The sequence below is a fragment of the Saccopteryx leptura genome, chromosome 1, assembly GCF_036850995.1.
Source record: "Saccopteryx leptura isolate mSacLep1 chromosome 1, mSacLep1_pri_phased_curated, whole genome shotgun sequence".
Lineage (NCBI taxonomy): Eukaryota > Metazoa > Chordata > Mammalia > Chiroptera > Emballonuridae > Saccopteryx > Saccopteryx leptura.
This window is the reverse complement of record NC_089503.1, coordinates 26,321,223-26,340,868: the sequence shown is the minus strand read 5'-3', so window position 1 is coordinate 26,340,868 and position 19,646 is coordinate 26,321,223. Positions and strand designations below refer to the sequence as shown.

The following is a 19,646-nucleotide window of genomic DNA, read 5'->3' as shown; positions in this document are numbered from 1 at the left end:
GTGGTCCCGAAGACCGCCGCGGGGCATGCCGGGGACGGTAGTTCTTCAAGGTGCCGGAAGCTGCCGGGCTTGGGGCTGCGGGATGGAGAGGGGCCGGGCTCCCACGGGTGGATGGCTCAAACAGGCGACAAGTGGGCGGTGGGTTTGGGACGAGGCGGGCGCTGGATGGTTTTTAGGCGAGGGGATGACTTGGCTTGTTCACTTCCCAGGTCAAGGGAAACTTTCATTTTCCCTCGACCCGCGTGGCTGGCTGTTTGAAGGATGCGCCAGCGTTGGCAGCCGCCTTGGAAAAGTAGCTGTTTAGGAGTGATCAGCTACACTGCTGCTCGGAATTAAAATGTGGCTCTGCGTATCGGAATTCTTTGAATTTACCCTCCCCCACCCCGCCCCCTTGAAGCTTGTGGAATCGCTTTCACGTGTACTTTCCTTCTGTGTGAGGATAGATGGAGCTGGTATTGTTTGCCTTATCAAGATGGGGACACTGAATCACTTAGGGTTTTTCATGGCTTTCCTGCTGTCCTGGGGGGGTGGGAGGGGTGGATTTGTTCTGAGGAGCTGGTGAAGGAGCGTTTAGGAGAGCGGGGTAGGGAGGGGATCAAGTGAAAAAAGGTGAAGGAATTAAGCAGTACAGATTGGTAGTCACAGAGTAGTCCTAGAAATGTAGAATTTGGCTCAAAACAGGTTCTGATAATTTCATGCTAAAGAAAGAGTATCTAATTGTGAAATTCCAGAAATTGGTAAGCTGCTAAGGACATTTGTTCCTTTGCCTCCTCCTCCTCCCCCCCCCCTTTTTTTCTCTCTCTCCTGTTTTCTGTGGGGTGTTGTCCAGGCCCAGGACAATAAACCCAGGTTGTGTAAGGATAAACCTATAGCTGGACTAGAAGATTTTACAACCACACTGACATGCATCCTGAGTCCACCTCTCTTTCTTGATCTCTCCAAGGATCCACTTGGCTCGATTCTTATTTTCTGCCCTATGCCACTGTAAGCTCTAGATTTGACTCCTGGCTGTATCCATAGGGACCAGCCTAGTTCCTTGAATGAACTGACTGTTTATTAATTTGTTAAATAAACAACAACATCCAAAAAGTGTTTAGACTAAGATTAATTTCCGTGACTTTTTTTGTGAGGACATTGCCTGCCTTATCATTTGCAAGACTGGCTTCTTGTCTGATTTTGTTGGATCAGCCTTCAAGATGGCCCCCAATGATCCTTGCCTCCTGGTATTCACACCCTTGTGTGGTCCTCTCCCACATGATAAAAGGACTGGTCTGTGTGACTACTAGCAAATAGCAGTTACAAAAGACCTTGATGCTCTCTCTGTTGGTTGTGTGCTCTCTTTTTCTTGAATCTCTCACTCTAGGGAAAGCAAGCCACCATGTTGTGAGCAGTCTCCTGGAGAGATGCATGTGATGAAAACGGAAGCCTCCAGCCAATAGCCAGCAAGAAACAGGACTGCCAACAACCTCATTACTGAAATTAGAAGCAGATTCTCCAGCCCTGGTAGAGCTTTGAGATGACAGTAGCCTTGGCCAACATCTTGACTATAACCTCATGAGGAATTCTGAGCCAGAAACACCCAGTTAGGGCACTTCTGGATATCTGGCCTTCAAAAATTGTATAATAATAAATGTGTTTTAAGCTACTAAGTTCTGAGGTAATTTGTTACATAATAATAATCACATACACGGAGGAAAGAAAGCAAACAGACTTTAGAATTCAATTTCAATGTGAATCCCAACTACACGTTATTAACTGTACTTTGAGTCAATTCTTGAACTTCTCTGAGCCTGTTTCCAAGTGTGCAAAGTGTTGATCATGCCTGCCTCAGAGAGCAGAACTTAGCAATAGGTGCTGCTCTGTGGAAGGTACCAGCTCTCCTTGCCCTCGTGGGCAGGTGAGATACGAGGGGATCCCCTGGGCTCCAGTCTTCCTGAGAGGACCTCAAGCCTGCACCATGTCATCCCGTTTGGGTAAGGATGCCCAGATTGTCACTGCCATGTTGCTTTTAAAGGTTCCTATGGTCTGGGGAGCTTCCAGCAATTCTTAAACCATACACTTTTGCATGGGAAGATGCAGAACAGAATGTTATAGAGTTCATTTCCATGATTTGGCCCCACTGCCTGGTTATTCTTAGGACTAATCTAATTTCTTTTCAATTCTGGGCTTTCTTTTCATTTATTTAATAAATTTGTTACTTGCCAGCCTCCATCTAAGCCTCTTACATACTGACTTATTTACTTTCCATAACAATCCTGTATGATACACACAGAGTACTATTATTTTTCCACTTTACATATGGGGAAACTGAACCAGAGAAGTTGAGTAACTTGTCCAAGGTCACACAACTAAGTAGTGACAGAGCCCATATTCAGATGTAGGTAGTTTGACTCCACAGTCTGTGTTGTTAAACACCAAGCTGTACCTGTTTTCTTGTCCTCTCATAGCTAAAAACTCAAGCTGCTTCTGTTTGGAGGTCTGACTACCTTGCCCCCCAGGGAAAAAAAAAATTAAGGGTGTTCCCCGGATGACTGACCCAGTAGTGTGGTGGGAGACAGTATGATGAGTAGAAGAGGTATTTTGTGCTTAATTCCTGGCTCCTGTGTACTCTTGGCAAGTTACTTAATCTCTGAACCTCAGTTTCCTCATCTGTAAAATGGGAAAAACAATATTTACAATATCCCTCAACTGTTAGGGGGAGCTTAAGGATGACATATCCAAAAGGGGGGAGGGAGTATTGTTTATCTGGGGACTGTTTTGGCCACAGGCAGCACTAAAGGACAGGGCATTCCTGTGCGATGGGAAAGGGTTTGTACTAAGGTGACCCCTATCTCAGTCTTCCCAGGAATGAGGGATTTCTCGGGAGCCAGGCCCAGGTCAGTTGCTCACCCTTTCTGAGCTCTGATCCTCTGGGGAAAATCATCCTTTCAGAGCCCTTATCTGTCTTCTCTCGTGGAGCTGATGTGAAGAGAGCAGTATGGATGCCAAATATATATATTTTTTAACTAAAGGCAATTAAGGGTAACAATTTTAATTTGGGGTTCTCTTATTTTTTTTTTTTTGGTAATGGCTTTGTTGTGATATAATTTACATATTCAATTTACCCACATAAAGTGTACAATTCATTGGGCTTTAGTATATTTACAGACTTGTGTAACCACCCCCTAGTCAATTTTAGAACATAATTACCACCCCCAAAAGAACATCACACCCTCTAGCTATCAATCCTCCCAACTCTCGCCATCACACCCCAGCCCTGGGCAACCACTGATCTACGTTCTGTCTTGATAGATTTGTCTCTTGGGACATTTCATATGAATGGAATACTCTGAGATGTTTCTCCCCTTACCCTAATATTTTCAGGATTCACCCACGTTGCAGCCTGTATTGGTACTTCCTTCCTTTTGATTGCTAAGTAATTTCTATTGTATGGAGAGATCACATTTCGTTTCTCCTTTCATTCGTTGATGGACATTTGGGCCATTTCTACCTTCTGGCTGTCATGACGAGTGTTGCTGTGAACGCTCTTGAACAAGTTTTTTGTGTGAATTAATGTTTCCATTTATCTTGGGGTGTCTACAGGGCGGGGCAAAAGTAGGCTTACAATTGTATCGTACAAGAACCAACTCTGTGTTTTGTGTGCTCCCAGCTGTAAAACCTACTTTGGCCCCACCCTGTATATACAGGAACGAAATTGCTGGATCGCATGGGAACTCGGTGTTTAATCTTTTGAGGAACTGCCAGACTGTTTCCCAAAGTGGTTGCATCATTTTACATTCCCGTCAGCAGTATGTGAGGGTTCTAATTTCTCCACATCCTCACCAACACGTATTACTTGGTCTTTTTGATTATAGCCGTCCCTGCGGCTGTGACGTGGTATCTCATTATGAGCAATCTTTCTTTTGAGTTGCACTTGCATAGCAAGCACATTTCATCACTTAGACTACTTAAGTTCATTTGATTTTTTAAAAATTTATTGTATTTTTAATATAAAATGTATTGTATTGATAGAGAGAGAGAGGAAGGGGGGAGAGGAAAAGAGAGAGTAAGAAACATTGATTTGTTCCACTTAGTTGTTGCTTCCTGTATGTGCCCTGACCTGGGATCGAACTCTCAACCTTGGCGTGTTGGGATGATGCGCCAACCAACTGAGCCACCAAGCCAGGACTTAGGTTCATTTGAAATGACTGCTGAAGATTATATGGTCCTCAGACCCCAGTCTACCCTTTGGTTCCACCTCTAAGTTCTGACTGCCTTCTTCATCAGAGGAACACCTGCATCAGGTGGCTTAGGCCACGGGGCCTGTGGTCCTTTAGGGTGAACTCCCTCATTTCCCTGGTCCCCCTTTTCCTCACCCTCATTTCATGGACTGAGATGAATGTGGGGTCCAGGGAGAAGAAACTGTTCTGTCTTTTTGCTCTTATGCTCTAAGCCAAAGAAGGAGTGGCTTTGAAGTGACCTGACCAGCTCACCAGTTGAGTTCAGGCAAACTGGGGACAGAAGAATTGATAAAAATGACAAGCAGGAAATAAATAAATAAATAAATAAATAATGACAAGCAGGCACTGGCTTGGACATGTCTTCTGTGTCCAAGCATCACAAGCTGCTTGGTTTGAATCTAACTCTGCAGTAACAATATCTTAGTTAACACAGTGTTTATAATTGGGCCCTTCCTGGATAGCTCGGTTGGTTAGAGCACCCTCCGGATAAGCAAAGGTTGCCAGTTCGATCCTTGATGAAGACACATACAGAAACAGTTTGATGTTTCTGTCTCTCTCTTCCTCTCTCTCTGTAAAATCAACTTAAAAAAGATAAAAATTAGGAGCTCTGTTATAAAAATGCAAACTTCTGGCTCTTTACAAATATTTGACAGTCCTAGCCGTGCTGTTCCTGCCTTTCCGTGTCGCAGCAGCTGGCTGCTCTGAGTCCCAGCTGCCCCCGAGGACTGGCAGCGGCTCTCGGAACCCCTGCCACCCGACTACTGTCTTTGCGTCACAGTTGATCCTCTGCATACATTTGTCACCTGTCTTATCCCTGAGAGTATTTGCTCGTGCCAACCTCCCTCAGAGACCGGAGGGGGTAAACGGTGGGCGTTTACCAGGGTGGGCGGCACGGCTGAATTGGGGTATTTGGAATCCTTCACACCATCTCCTCCTGAATCTAAGCGAGTTGAGAGGTCATGTGGGCATCTAAGCTGTCATTCATGCTTCTTGCGTGATTACTACGGACTAAGCACTGTTCCAAGAATTTTACGTGTATTGCCTCATTTAATCCTGACAGTAACTCCATAATACCCCAGTTTTCAGGTGGGAAAACAATAGTCAGAGACAAAACTTGCTCCTGGTCCACGGGCAAGTAGCGGCAGAGCCAGGATTTGAAGGCAGGAGCACGTGAGGTCATTGTGCGAGCTTTGCTCATTATTAATTATCTTCTCCGTTATGGGGTTTCAAAGAATGTCACAACGTAATGGCTCATTTGGCTTTACCAACTGCCACTAAGAGGCTATGTGGGCAGGCTGCGGTCCCAGCCAGGTGCCCCCTCATTGAAGCTCAGAGTTGAAATAGATGATCAACATGTTTGGAGAGACAGTGTCTGTGATTCTTTTCAGCTCTAACTCATGAAAGGTGGTGAGAGAAGAAGAGAGGTGAGGCTCTGAAAGGTGGTGAGAGAAGAACAGAGGGTGAGGACACGCCGGGCAGGTGTCCCCTGCCCACTTACAGAACGCCATGGGCTGGGAGCCCCAGCTCCTCTCCCAGCTCTGACTGGCCTGGTAGCTCTGGTTCGTGGATTCCAGCGGCACCAGACCCAGGAGGGCACTGTGGCCTCGTTTCTCAACCTCCTGTCCCCAGGAGTAAGACAGAAATGGCTGATAACACACAACATTGTCCTCGCACACACAGGGCCCCATTGTTTGCCCAAGACACAGAGAGGAGGCTGTGACAATGGCCTTGAATGGCACTTTCCTCTTCTTTCTCCAATGTTACACTTGTTTTTCAGTTTTGGAATTGGCTAGACAATTATTTCCTGCAGGGTGTATCAGCTTTTCATCTTTACCACCTCTTTCTCCGGCAGTCCTCGGGCGCCAGGTCAGTGGGAATGCAGGGGAGAGAGAGCCGGGCTCAGGGAGAGCGTGGCCTGCGGAAATGTCACCTTCTCAGGAGGCCGGAAGGCCGGGGGACTACACCTGTCCCCTGCAAGGTGGAGCCTGCCCTGGAGGAAGGAACCAGACCAGGTAGGAGAGAGGCTGACAGCTGCCGGTGGGAGAGGGGATTGGAGGCAATGTGGAGGGCCCAGCCCCAGGAGGAGGGTTTCTGGATTCAAGACAGTCTGTAAGCAAACAAGCAAATGCAACTGAGGGCACTGCCTGTGTGGATGCCATTCAATGCCTCTGATGGCTTTAGTGACCAAACCTTCAGGACCCATGTGAGTTTATTGTCATGCCTGTTCCCTTAATAACTGTTATTATTAAGCTCTTAACTATAGGTATTGTATCTGCACACATGTGTATCTTTCATCTATTTAAAAGAAATATTTTTTTCCCATTGATTTGACCCAGAGAGGCAGGGGAAGGAGAAGAGAGAGAGGAAGAAAGAGAAGCATCAACTCATTGTTCCACTTCCTGTTCACTTAGTTGTGCACTCACTGGCTGCCTCTTGTATATGTCCTGACCAGGGTTTGATCCCACGACCTCAGCACTGGGACAATGCTCTGGTCACTGAGCCAGGGGCTGTATCTTTTATCTATTGATAGCAATTACAGCAAACAGTTATTCAATGTGATTCTGTTCTTGCTTGATTCAAACCTAGGCAGTCTGGTTCTAGAATCTTTGCTTTTCATCACCACACCTGTTGTATAACGTTCCTTACGATAAACCAAGGTTATCACGAGGTTTCACTTTAAGAGGCAGTGATGTAAAACGAAAACAATGTGGACTGAGTCCTCTGCCCTGCGTTTGTGCCTGTGTCTTCATCTATCCCACATGGTGATCCGATTAAATGGGTACTACTATTATGCCTGTTTTGCAGACAAGGAAATTGAGGCACAGAAACACTGAGTAACTTGCCCACAAGTGGCAAAACTAGGATTTGAACTCTGCTGTCTCTGGAGGACTATGTAAATCTAAAGCCTGCCCGGGCCTGTGGCTGGTTTGGAGTTAGTCTCCTTCTCTGGGTCATGAGGTATGGAGGGTGGCGTTCTCTCCCGGGCTTGCTAGAACTCGACTTAACGTGAGGAACACAAATGCTCTTAAATGACTTGTTTGTTGTCCTTAGCTTTTGTCTTGCTGGAAGAAGATGGAATTGCTTAATGGTGACAGGGAAGGTGTTGAGAATGGTAATAATTGCTCAGTGGATGCCGTCTCTCACTTGGCCAGAGACTGGGCTAAGTGACCACATGCGTAGGAAGACGTATGCTGCGTAAACAGGACGTGCAGGGTGTTTTCAGGAAGCCAAATTTATTTTTGTCTGTCTCTGCACCTACTGTTTCTGTGGAACCCTACTTTTGCCTCATCTAGGGATGAAAATTAGGGCCAGTTGTGACTCTTCTGATTGCCTGGCTGTTTCCAACACTGTCTCGGTCCAGTAATTGATATGTTCACATCTGTGGAATAACCCAGACTTTAAAACTTTGTTCCACTAGACACTCCTATTCCCCCTCCAGCTGGGGCCTGGAGCTGGGAAAGGAGGTCTGTGGTCAGCCCCCCCCCCCCCCATGTTTCTGTCTGGTTCACTGAGCATGTTGAACCCTGGTGGAGAGAGCGACTTGGTGATGGTGGGGCGGGGCAAGAGGAAGGAGTGAAGCAGGAAGTTCTTACTTGGTTAATACTCAGGTAAGCTGGCCTCCCGCTGGCTGGGCCTGGTGGATGTTTAGACCCGATTTCTTAATCTGTTGGCATAGTTTTGTGAATATTTCAGGCATTACCTTCCTTCCTCATCTTTGGGGATCTCTTCCTAAGACTCTGAGGGGCTGGCTGCCTAAGACTCTTTTCTTCATCCTCCAGCTTCTGACTGGTGTGTATTAGTTTGCTGGAGCTGCCATAACAAGGGCCACAGACTCAGCATCTTAAACAAGGGAAATTGACTTTCTCACAGTTCTAGAGGCTGGAAGTCTGAGAGTAGGGCGTGCTCAGGGTTGATTTCTCCTGAGGCTTCTCCCCTTGGCGTGCAGCTGGCCACCTTCCTGTGTCTACACACGGTTTCTCCTCTGTGCACGGATCTCCTCTTCTTATAAGGACACCAGTTAAAAGGGGCCTCGTTTTAACATATCACCTCCTTAAAGCTCTAGCTCCAAATATAGCCACATTCTGAGGTCTTGGGAATTAGGGCTTCGACCTAGGAATTCGGGGAGGACACGGTTCACAATTGAGCCATACGGGTGCCGTCGGAAGTTTCCACTCCTGGTGGCCCACAGGTAGCCCGTGGTACACCTCTGGTTTGTGGAGAACACCCACCTCTCCTTTACCTGGCGGATCCAAAGCCGGCTCTCCCCTCGCTGCAGTGGGACACCCTGGACTATAGGATTCCTGGGTGTGATTCAGACATTGGCCCTTGGTGAGTCTCAAGGTCCAGGGACACAGTGCCTTTGAGATCACTCTTGGGGAGTCAGGAGTGGGCAATGGGGACTTGGGGAGCACCTGTAGCTCACCCCAGAACCCCTCCTCTGCTCTCCCAAGGTCCTCCTCATCTAACCCTCCCCTGTGGGCAGGGTAGTCAGATAAGGAGAAACCCTCTCACAAGTCCTGCATGATGACTTCTCAGCTCACTTTGGAATGTGTCACCTAATGTCCTAAGGCTTTAGCACCACCTGGCACAAGAATAGTTTTCCCATCCTGCTAGGCATACGACCTCTCACTAAGATTTCACGCAGAACCCTGTGCCCCTGCAGCTGAAGGCAGAGTCGGGGACTCATTCAAGACAGATGATTCCACCATCAGGGGTAGGAGCGAAGAGTCCAGCCTTGACCCCCGTCACTCACTGTCACTTCTCTAAACCTTCACCACCAGGGTTCTTAGAGCTTTTGCCTGCTAGATGCTGTTCTGTGCTGGTAAAATAGTTCCCTTTCAGCGGAACATTATGAAGGTAAAATCTTGCTCATGCTCCAGTTGTGGTGCAGGGGCTGGCACCAGAGGTGACAGGGACGTCAGCAATCCTCTTAGGTCCAGTATGAAATGAGCTCCATGTACCAAGGGGGGCTCTGCTTGAAACCCCTAGCCCCGCCCCCAGCATAACTTAACCAGTGGAATGATGACAGAGAGGTGGGGCAGCTTTTCTTGTAGAAGTACATAGAAGTGTATTCTGAAAACCCTATTCAAGGCGGAAGGGGCCAGAGCGTCTCACCTTCTGTTTTCTAGAAGTTACCTTACCTAAAGACGACTTCAAAATATAAAGATAATTATTTCTAAGGAAACCTTTTTTTGTTTGTTTAGATTTTTAATTATTTTCCTTGAATACAAACAGTCCAGGGTGTTGCTGCCCATCTTTGCACAGTTTCCTAGCCAGGAAAGATGATGCCTGGGTCTGGCAGCTTTGGAGGTAGTGTGCTGAGCTGTGTCCAGAGACCATCGGGTGGCAGCACCGGGCCGGGCTGGGGCAGCATCGGGAGCCCAGGGAAAGGACTGAGATGGACCAGGGCTACAGTTGACTCAGACCACCAATTCAGTCACTCAGCAAGTGTTTCATGAACACCTATTATGCCCGAGGCGTTTGCGGGCGCTCTGCCAGGATGGGCCCTGGGAAAGCGGCATCTGAGCAGCTCTCCAGGTTCTCAGGAGAAGGTGTGCGTCCCATTTGGAGGGGTTGGGGGAAGGCAAAAGCAGAAGGCTGAGGGTTTTGAATGACCAGACCCAAGGGGGCTGGGGAAACAGGGGCAGAACAGGGAGAAGGGAGAAGGTGAGAGCTGCCAGGTTAGTTCCTGAGGCCGGGTGGGAGGCGAGGCCCGGAGGGCGCACAGCAGGGCTTTAAGGGGAGAAGCAGACTGTGTGGGTTTGCCTATGGAGAGCCAGCGAGCTCTGAGGCAGGGCAGGGATGCGGTGGAGCACGGGAGGATGAAGGCCAACTGAAGCCCTGGCCTCAAGAATGATAAAGGGAAGCGTGTGTGTGTGTGTGTGTGTGTGTGTGTGTGTGTGTGTGTGTGAGAGAGAGAGAGAGAGAGAGAGAGAGAGAGAGAGAGAGTGTACACACATGCATATGTGCGTTTGTAGGGAGACCGCTGGGCTGGGATTGGAGGAGGCCAGAAACTCTTCTTGGCAGGAGGAACTGGGGCCTGAGGCTTGTCCTGCCAGGAGCTGAGCTGGGGTGAGGGAAGAAAGGGGGCCCGTCCGGTCCTTGGCGAGCTCACAGCCCCTGGGAAGACACAGGCCAGCGCAGGAGCGGTTCCTCTGCAGTTCAGCGGAAGGGCTGTAACAGGGTTTGGGGAAGGGCTGCGGAAGCTGGAGGCGGATCCAGCATGTAGTGATATTAGAGAATGATTCCTTTTTTTTTTTTTTTTTTTAAATAATTTTATTTTTTTAATGGAGTGACATCAATAAATCAGGATACATATATTCAAAGACAACAAGTCCAGGTTATCTTGTTGTTCAATTATGTTGCATACCCATCACCCAAAGTCAGATTGTCCTCTGTCACCTTCTATCTAGTTTTCTTTGTGCCCCTCCCCCTCCCCCTTCCCCTCTCCCTTTCCCCTCTCCCTTCCCCCCCCCCCCCCCCCCCCCCGTAACCACCACACTCTTATCAATGTCTCTTAGTTTCACTTTTATGTCCCACCTACGTATGGAATAATGCAGTTCCTGTTTTTTTCTGATTTACTTATTTCGCTTCGTATCATGTTATCAAGATCCCACCATTTTGCTGTAAAAGTTCCGATGTCATCATTTCTTATGACTGAGTAGTATTCCACGTTTTAGGCAGGAGAATACTCCCTCCGTGTTTTTATTTTTTAGAGATGAAAGTGAAATCACTTAGGACTGCGAGGTCATGATGTCTGTTCTTTACTTGGAAACAAAATAAATAAATAGAGGATGAGAAAGAGAGAGAAAGCAAATACAGCAAAATGCAAAACGTTACCAACTTTGGGGACTATAGGAGCTCATTCTGCTCTTGTGGCATTCCTGTCTGTGTGAAATCTTTTACAATAATTTAAAGGTGCAAGGTAGCAAGTGCACTGATGGAAAGTAAGGGGGGTACTGTGGGACCAATGGAATTTGATGAGTGAGACACACCTCCCAAAGAAAATGCCATCTCAGACCAGACAGGTGAGTGGCCAATGGGCAGGGGTGTGGAAAGAGCATTGGGAAAAATATTACAGGCAGAGGGAACAGCATATGTGGAAGCCTATTAGCCTGTTTGGCTAGAATAACAAAAAGACATTTCATGTGAGTGTAGAAAGTGAAGCCGGGAGTTACCAAGAGGTAAGAAAGGTCAGGTGAGCAGGTCCTGCAGTTGTGAGATGCATGGCAGCGTTTGTCCTGATACAAGTATAAGCAGGATGGTTACATTCCAGAAAGAAGTAGCTGACAAGAATGGAGTTGGAACCACCGTGCTAAGCACCTCATCTGTGTTAATTCACTGAACCCTCACTCTGCCTTTTCCAGGTACTTACAAATTGACATCTTTATTACACAGATGAGGCAAACTGAGGCATAGAAGAGTTCAGTTACTTGCTCAAGTTCGCAAATCTGGAGGAGCCTGGAAGGACCAAGATTGGAACCCAGGTCACCTGGCTGCAAGGCTCACACTGTTCCCCACCTGGCCACACCGCATCTCAAGTCCAGTCTGACCTTTGTAGAGAAGGCGATGGGGCAAAGCAGGACTTGAGGCAGGAAGACTGTTTAGGAAGCAGTGGCACAAGCCCAGGCGAGTGCTGATGGTGGTCTGGACTGAAATACTAGCAGTGGAGATGGAAGATGTGGACAGGATAGAGTTACTCTGGAGTGAAATCGACAGGACTTGGTGACTGAAGAGTGTGCGCACGGGGAGTCCAAGGTGAAGCCCAGGCCACACTCCCCTGAGCATCTGCCCCATCTTGGCATGAGAAGTGGACTTAGAGAGCATGAAGATATCCTCTTCACAAACATGGGAGAGGTATAAGGGGAGCTCTCACATCCCCTGTTCTGTGAAGAGCAGCCTTTTGTGCACCCAACTCACATTTCTCCTGTTCTGTTCTCTTAACCATCATTTTTGGTGCAACTTGCTATGGTCATGGTGAGAATTTTGTCAACTGCAACTGTGGTAATCTGTAGGTCATTCCTGTACCCTAAGTTTACTGGTACAGTCAGGCCATAGCTCCTGGTCCCTTTCTAATTGTCTCCCAACCCACCCAGCCATTAGTCCGGAATGATGTGGCCTGAACACCTGCGCTGTTTCACTGTTTCACTGCAAGTCCATGGTCCTTGGGCCTCTTTAGAGGGTCTAATGGGGACTAAAACTTGAACAAATATTGAAAAACAATAGAAACATCGTGAAGAACGGGGTCTGAAGCCTTCCAATCTCTATCTATGTCTATATCTATATCATCTGTATCCATATCCATATCCATACCCACATTCATATCTATACCCATGTCCCTCTCTACATCCTCATCTGTACTCATGATGATATCTATATATATCAGCTATACCTATACAAACACCCATCTCCATATCCATATCTACATCTACATCCATATCCATACCCACATTCATATCTATACCCATGTCCCTCTCTACATCCTCATCTGTACTCATGATGATATCTATATATATCAGCTATACCTATACAAACACCCATCTCCATCTCTATATCCATACCCACATTCATATCTATACCCATGTCCCTATCTACATCCTCATCTGTACTCATGATGATATCTATATATATCAGCTATACCTATACAAACACCCATCTCCATATCCATATCTACATCTACATCCATATCCATACCCACATTCATATCTATACCCATGTCCCTATCTACATCCTCATCTGTACTCATGATGATATCTATATATATCAGCTATACCTATACAAACACCCAACTCCATCTCCATATCCATATCCATATCCATACCCACATTCATATCTATATCCATGTCCCTCTCTACATCCTCATCTGTACTTATGATGATATCTCTATATATCAGCTATACCTATACAAACACCCATCTCCATATCCATACCCACATTCATATCTATACCCATGTCCCTCTCTACATCCTCATCTGTACTTATGATGATATCTATATATATCAGCTATACCTATACAAACACCCATCTCCATCTCCATATCCATATCCATATCCATACCCACATTCATATCTATATCCATGTCCCTATCTACATCCTCATCTGTACTCATGATGATATCTATATATATCAGCTATACCTATACAAACACCCAACTCCATCTCCATATCTACATCTACATCCACATCCATTTCTACAGGTTCGTGCTGTGCACATGATTCTGTGACATTCTTTTATGGCTAACAATTTTGTCTTGGAGCTCATTCTACATTAGCATGAGAGTAACTTCCTCAATTTTCGATAGCTACATAGTGATCCTCTTTTGTGAGAAACCCCTACAGATCAATAAACAGGTTCTATTTTTTTCCCACTACCAGTGTTGCAGCAAATTTTTGTCTGCAAATACTGTTGTATACACAAGGCTCTGTACACTTACTAAGTAACCCTTGACCAGTGAATTAACCTCTCCATGCCTCAGTTCCTTCATGTATAAAACGAAGGTATAATAGTACTTCTCTATATTCATGAAGGAAATGTAAACTAACCACAATGAGATGCCACTTTGCATCCACTAAAGATGGCTGTAATCAAAAGGCACAGAAAATAACAATTGTTGGTTGACAAGGACGTGAAGAAGTTGGAACCTTGTACACTACTGGTGGGGATGTAAAATGGTGCAGCCATTTTAAAAGCAAGTTTGGCAGCTCCTCAAAATGTTAAACATAGATTTACCACATGACCCAACAATCCTACTTCCATGTACACTCCCATGATAAATGAAAACTTATCTACACAAAGAACATACCAAATATTCATAACAGGCTTATTCATGATAGCCCAAAGTAAAAAAAATCCAAATGTCCATCAACTGATGAACAGGTCAACAGCACAGTATATCTATACAGTAGAATATTATATGCTACAACATAAATAAACCTTGAAAGCATTATGCTTACTGAAAAAAGCCGATCACAAAAGACCACATATTGTATGATTTCATTTACGTGCAATGTCAGAATAAGCAAATCCATAGAAACAAAAAGTAGATTGGTGGTTTCCAGGGGGTTGAGGTCATGAAGAATGACTGCTAATAGGTACAGGGGTTCTTTAAAATTGTGATGATAGTCAAACAACTCCGTGAATATACTAAAATCCATTGAAGTATTACTTTAAATACTTCAATGTGAATTATATTCCAATAGAACTGTTACAAAAAAATTAAGAGTACCTCCCTCACGGGTTGTGGGGATTAACTGAGATGACATAAAACTGTACCTGGAAGTCCGTAAGCTCTAAGAATCGACCATTCTTGTTGTTTCTAGAGGGAGGATTCCTAGAAGCAGAATATTTTAGCCAAAGAGTTGGTGTAATTTTTTTTTAAATTTTTTAATTTTAAAAGCCTGCCAAGTTGTCCTCCAAAAAAGTCTTCACCAGTTCACCCTCAGAAATAGTGTTCATCGATGTCTATTTTTCCTTTTTTTTTTTTTTAAAGAAGCCACCCTCCTCTCCCCCTGAAAAAATCTGGAAGAACAACACATGCAAGTGTTCAATGATTCCTTTGGGCACTGGGAGCACCTGTGAATTTTCTTTTCTTCTCCATATTGCTTGTCTGCATTTTTTCACAAATATAACATGCAATAGTTACGTATTTTAAAGCAAAAAGTAAGCGTCTCCCCATCTACTCCTTGCCATGGGACTTGTACACTTCTCAGGCATTAGCGGTCAGGGTAGTAGACGTTATAAGTTTACCCTAAAAAGAAACACAGGTTCTTCCCAACTTTCTACAACAGAAGAAGCAGCCAGAGGACGGCAGCTGTGAACATAGGGACGCAGAGAATCACAGTTGCTCACCAGGCCTGCGTTCTCATGCTGGGTGGTCCCAAAAAGTCTTTTGATAAAAATCATGGGCCCTGGCCGGTTGGCTCAGCGGTAGAGCATCGGCCTGGCATGCGGGGGACCCGGGTTCGATTCCCATTTGCTTCCCCACCCCTCCCCCTCTCCTTCCTCTCTGTCTCTCTCTTCCCCTCCCGCAGCCAAGGCTCCATTGGAGCAAGGATGGCCCGGGCGCTGGGGATGGCTCCTTGGCCTCTGCCTCAGGCGCTAGAGTGGCTCTGGTCGCGGCAGAGCGACGCCCCGGAGGGGCAGAGCGTCGCCCCTGGTGGGCGTGCCGGGTGGATCCCAATCGGGCACATGCGGGAGTCTGTCTGACTGTCTCTCCCCGTTTCCAGCTTCAGAAAAATACAAAAAAAAAAAAAATCATACAGGTGGGCCATTCTCGCCCATACGGGCACTGGACACTGCAGGTCTCAAGTGTTTCATATGCATGGGCATTTCACCCTCACAATATTCTATGACATAGATCTTGGCACAAAAATGGAGTTGCAGGTGTTAAGTGACCTTTCCAAAGGCATGATGCTAGTAAGCGACTGAGGTAGATACGGTTATGATGCCTGTAGCTGTGAGTCAGGAGTCTTGAGCCAGGATGTTTTATTATGTCGTTAGGAGTAAGGATGCCCAGAGGCAAGTGCCAGGGGAGGGTGCTTCAGGAGCCCAGTGATGTCCTCAGGACACTCCTCTGACCTGCCACCTTCCTGTTGTTTTCATCTTCAGGAAGAAACAAGACTCTGGCAGTGATATCTGGACTTCGTGGGGGTCAGAGAGAGAAGAGAGCATCAGTTTCTTTCTAGAGCTTTTTCCTTGGAGAGAAGAAACTTTTTTCTGGGGCCCCTCCCCACTCCTTCCAGCAACTTTTCCCGAGCACATTTTTTTGTCTCATTGGCCCATTCTAGGCCACTTTCTTGTTCCCAAACTAATCACTGGCAAAAGGAATGGAATTACCTCTGGGCCGATTAGGCCTATTCCTGGGATTGATGTTGGAGGTGGGTCATTTTTCCTTGAGCAAAATTAAGGTTCTACTTGAACGGGAGTGGGGGCAGTGGGTGCTGACAAGCCGGGTGAAGGAACCAGGAGTACTCCGTTCCGCACACAGAGAGCCAGACGCGTGCTGCCAAAGGCAGGAGTCTCTAATCCTAGCTACTCCACTCTTCTGCGTCTTGGCCAGGACTTCCCTTCCACTGTTAGAAATTCATTGTTTAGATGGAGCTTATAAAGTCACCCACATCTGCCCCTTCCCTCTGTCTCCGGGTCCCATCCTCTATGAGGGAGGACTTGAAAGTTGATTTAGGAGAGACCATGAAGAGTGAAGTTGTTGGAATGTTAAATATCCTAGTCTTAACTGCATAATTTCCATCTCAGGGATCTGTAGTCTGGGAGACTGCCACTTCACTGTCCCCTGGGGTCTTTCAGGAAAGGTCCCTCTGACAGCTTACAGAACTACCTTGATGAAGTGTCCAGTTTTAGCTTTAGAGGATTCTGAAACGTTGTGCTTAACTGACCTGCCTTCCTGGGAATCACGTTTTCAGCTGACATGACAGATTTAGAGTAGTATTCATAAAAGCTTTCCTTACCTCCCCTGCAGCCTGGGGACATAGGATGCTTCTTGCCCCACTGACTTGCCCCATTGGTCACTGACTGGCTTTGGTCAATAGCATGTGAGTATGCACGACTCTAGCAGGGGCTGTAGCTAATGCTGCACGGTGTGACTTCTCTTGCACCCCTGTAACCGTTATGGGAAGGGCACACCTTGGGTAGCCACTGCCCTTCTCTTTGAGCCCCAGAATTAGTCACGTGGAACAGACCCAAACCCAAACTGAATCAGAGGTGCCCTAGCCAGGCTGCTGACCTGTGAGCGAGAAAAGGTAATGCTTGTTTTCATGAGTCACGAGTGTTTATTTTGCAGCAGTAGCTGACTAAGGTGGTATTTCTGAGGGTTGCCCTGCGGGTAGAGATGGTGGGGCAGACACGCAGCACAAGCTGTGAGAACATGTCCCATCAAAGCAGCGTCTGCAACAGCAAGAGTCAAGTACTGCTCAGGGAGGGAGTGAACTGGAGCTGTTCAGGGGAGTTTCTTAGAATAGCTTAAGTTCTAAGAATGTTCTATAAACTCTTCTCTTCTCTGACCCATTTTCACCAGAATAAGCTTCACGGCCAAGAAGTTACAGCACCCTGTGTTTCATCATCAAGGCTCCAACGCCGCAGGATGTAGAGGAAAGGCCGCTGGACGTGGAGTGCTTTTGGGCCACAGTTCAGCTCATCATGTCTGTGACTTCCGGTAAGTCCTGTCATCTCTCTGAACCTCACTTGCTTCACCTGCAAGTTGGGAGTGGTTATAAGAATAAAAGAATCGTGCGCGTCTCTGGTTTTCAAACTGGCCGGTAGTGGAAGTGAGAGAGGCAGGAGAAGGCCAGTAAGTGGTCCGTTGTCCAGCAAGTGACCACAGTGGGCTGACTCCTGCTGGGGAACACTGGAAAACAGCGCTGGATGCAATCCTTAGAGCAGGCGTCCCCAAACTAGGGCCCAAGGGCCGCATGTAGCCCTCTGAGGCCATTTATCCAGCCCCCCACCGCACTTCCGGAAGGGGCACCTCTTTCCTTGGTGTCAGTGAGAGGAGCACTGTATGTGGTGGCCTTCCAACGGTCTGAGGGACAGTGGACTGGCCCCCTGTGTAAAAAGTTTGGGGACCCCTGCCTTAGAGTGCTCCTGCCTGAGAGGCTGGGGAGCTGGGCTATGGATTTGCACCACTTTTGGTCAGTCATTGGTTGAAGGTGGCTGGGGGGTGATGCTGGTGTTAACTCCTGAACCCTTCCAGCCTGCCTCGTGTATGGACCGTGTATGGACCATTGCCAGGGAAAGTATAAGGCAAAGAGAGGCAGATGCCAGTCATTGAAAGCTAGGTCTGTGTGCCCTGAAAAGGTGCCACTCAAGAGAATGCGGGCAGGGCACCAACAGCATCAATGACAAGGAGGAGGGGGGAGGGAAGAGATAGCCTGGGAATGCAGTGACTGAGTTTAGTTAGGGAAGGTGAGAAGGCCTGGACAAATCAAAGGGCATTCAAATTTCCTAATTCACATTTTTTTAGTGCGAGTCTATTCAAAACGGAAGCCTACTTGGCATAGCTGTTTTTAATAAAAACAGTAAAGGTGTGATAAGAGAAGAAACACATACTGTTTCTTGGGTGACAAATCTAACACTGACGTGACATTTTCACAACTGCAGAGCTGTATCTCTGGCCTGGGTGAGGGAGGGCTGTGGCAGCTAATGTTTCAGTGGAAATGACTGTTGCTTGGCCCCCGGTGGCTCAACCAGAGGGGCAGAGGCCTCTCTGTTTGGCCTCCTTTTGAGTTGGTTGGTAAGGTAGGCTGGGTTAAATAGCATACTATCTTAATCAGCCCCCTGAAATTACAGTTTAAAAAATGCTCTATGCATAGATTACTTAGCTCAAGATGCCATTTTTTCTCCTGGGCTTGGGAGAAATGGAAACTTCGGGGAAAAGTGAACACAGCAATCTCCCTGGGCATGGTAAGATCTTTGTACTGCGGGATTTCTGTTGCGTATGCTTTGCTGCTTTGCTCTGATAGACTGTAATGGTCCTGGCAGTGTTGGCATTTTGGGACGCCCAACGAACTCCCTCCTACCCAATTACACTATAGACGCAAGGGGTGAAAGTATCAACTTATGGATAGAAAATGTTATAGACCATCGGAATGTTAATAGGGGGAAGTTAAGTAAATGTAGTAGTCCATAAAATGGAATATTATGCAGCTATAAAAAAATAAAGATGCTGTCTCTGAGTGTTCACATGGAAAGAGCTCCAAGAAAATGGGCAGAAGTGCCCTAGCCGGTTGGCTCAGTGGTAGAGCATTGGCCTGGCGTGCAGGAGTCCTGGGTTTGATTCCCGGCCAGGGCACATAGGAGAAGCGCCCATCTGCTTCTCCACCCCCCCCCCCTCCTTCCTCTCTGTCTCTCTCTTCCCCTCCCGCAGCGAGGCTCCATTGGAGCAAAAGATGGCCCGGGCACTGGGGATGGCTCCTTGGCCTCTGCCCCAGGCGCTAGAGTGGCTCTGGTCGTGACAGAGCGACGCCCCAGATGGGCAGAGCATCACCCCCTGGTGGGCGTGCCGGGTGGATCCCGGTCGGGCGCATGCGGGAGTCTGTCTGCCTCCCGTTTCCAGCTTCAGAAAAATACAAAAAAAAAAAAAAAAAAAGAAAATGGGCAGAAGTGAAGAAGGGTAACGTAAGTTTGTAGTGTCTTACACCTACAGAAAGAAAGTATAAAAAGAATCACAAAAAATACCAACAGACTCCCGCAGATAGAGCTTGGGAATGGGAACAGGGTGGGCGGGAAGAGTTCGCATTGAATACTGTTTTTGATGAGCCTGTAAACATATTTCCTGTGTATATCTAAAGATCTACAGAACGACTCAGAGGGGGGAAGACATAGAGGTGATGATTCAAATAGTTGCTTTGTCCCTCATTGTAAGTCAGCTGGCCATCTGTTATGCTTTGGGAAAGGGGGAAGGAAAAGTGCAGG

At 46.9% G+C, this 19,646-nt stretch overlaps 1 protein-coding gene across 1 annotated transcript in view; it reads left to right on the top strand.

Annotated features, from left to right (window-relative positions):
- The first annotated feature begins 17,287 nt into the window (after nucleotides 1–17,287).
- The window catches only part of PRR5L (proline rich 5 like), a 126,978-nt gene continuing 124,619 nt past the window's right edge, over nucleotides 17,288–19,646 (top strand). The window contains exon 1 of the mRNA XM_066363260.1: nucleotides 17,288–17,388. The gene's annotated coding sequence lies outside the window, so the exon portion shown is untranslated. The remainder of the gene's footprint in view (nucleotides 17,389–19,646) is intronic.